Below are 1,518 nucleotides of genomic sequence, written 5' to 3'. Positions count from 1 at the left end.
TCAGATTAAGAGTCGAACCAGTATATATTTGGTGTGGTCTTGTTTTTAGTTTTTACATTTTCTTTATGTTGATCATAATCTTTTGTGAATTGATTCCAAAAATTTCAGAGAATTTTTAAAAGTTGTACTAAATACAATTCACCCCCTTATAAGGACTTTATTTCTAACAAGTGTCGAAGGATGAACTGAGTCGATGATATTGACGTGAATAGTTTTTTAAACGTGGCATTGAGAGACCATTGTACATGGCATTTGATAAAAGAAACATTTTAAAAGTTGGGTTTCGAAAACTCCACCACCGCACACCTCGAACACCTTCACTGTCATCCCCAACTTTCCCTTCCTCCCTTTTGTCGCTCCCTGCATTCTCACCGTGAACTGCTTCTTCCCCGTCACCCTAAAGTTCAGCTTCTTCGCCACCGCCTCTAGCTTCGCCATCACCGACGACGCCGAGTGCTTCGATATGAACATCGACGGCGAGCGCTTCCTCGTCTCGAACAGATTACTCAGATCAAACCCGTGCGACAATGATGATATTATCTCGAAAGCATTGTAAGACGGACGAGCTGGCTTGGCCCCGACCAGTTCCCTAGAATGGTTGTTGTTGTTGTTACCATCTTCACTGCCGCTAATGTTTCCACTGCCACCGACATCGTCCCCGTTGAAGTCGATGTTATCCTCCACAACTGTCTCCTTCATGGAAAACGCAATGGGGCGCACGAACCCAACTTGGAACGAAGGATCCTTCATGATGTCAAGAAGGGAATACCCCTTCTCTGGGTCCACAACCAGCAAATTAGAGATCAAGCGCCTCGCCCCGGGTGAAATCCATTACGAGAATGCATAATCAACAAATTAGAGATCAAGCGTCTCGTAGACAAGGCGAAGTCTGACACTTTCAGGTCTTCGTTCGCGTTGAAGAGTAGATTCTCCGGCTTCAAATCACGGTGGGTGACGCCATGACTGTGAAAGAAGTCAACGACGCTGATCAGATGTTGAAAAAACTTTCGGGCGATTTCTACTTTCATCTTTCCTTTGGTCACCTTGGCCAAGAGTTCTCCTCCCTAAATAAATTTCAATGAACCCTAATCTCTGATTGCAGGTTTGTGTCCAGCGCAATTTAGGGTTCGGTTGCGGCGCGAAGAGGTTGAGCGTTGGTTACGTTGGCCATGGTGGCGATTTGCCCTTGCGGTGCTAGATGGAAGGAGATGAATTAAAGCGAACATGGCGGAGTCATGATTTTGATTTTGTGGTTACATGTTTGCAGGTTAATGATGCACGAGGAAGATGATGGTGGTTCTGAGGCGATTGGGTTCTCTGATGATGGTTCTGGGTGGTGCTTGACTGTAATGAAAGATGACTTTTTTTAAAAAATTTTAATCAAAATGTTGAAATATTTGTAAATTCCACGTAGAGCTCTGTGAATGCCATGTTTAAAAAACTTGCCACGTCAACCCTCCACTTCATAAAAAACTTAACCCCGTTAAGCCAATTTAACGACAGAGATCCAATTGACTC

At 44.1% G+C, this 1,518-nt stretch overlaps 1 pseudogene; it reads right to left on the bottom strand.

Annotated features, from left to right (window-relative positions):
• Positions 1-216: 216 nt before the first annotated feature.
• Positions 217-855, bottom strand: LOC124842766 (CBL-interacting serine/threonine-protein kinase 5 pseudogene; annotated as a pseudogene).
• Between the last annotated feature and the right edge of the window lie 663 nt (positions 856-1,518).

Source organism: Vigna umbellata, chromosome 8 (assembly GCF_029865625.1).
Source record: "Vigna umbellata cultivar VRB3 chromosome 8, Vumbellata_1.0, whole genome shotgun sequence".
Classification (NCBI taxonomy): Eukaryota; Viridiplantae; Streptophyta; class Magnoliopsida; order Fabales; family Fabaceae; genus Vigna; species Vigna umbellata.
This window is presented reverse-complemented; position numbering and strand designations above follow the sequence as displayed.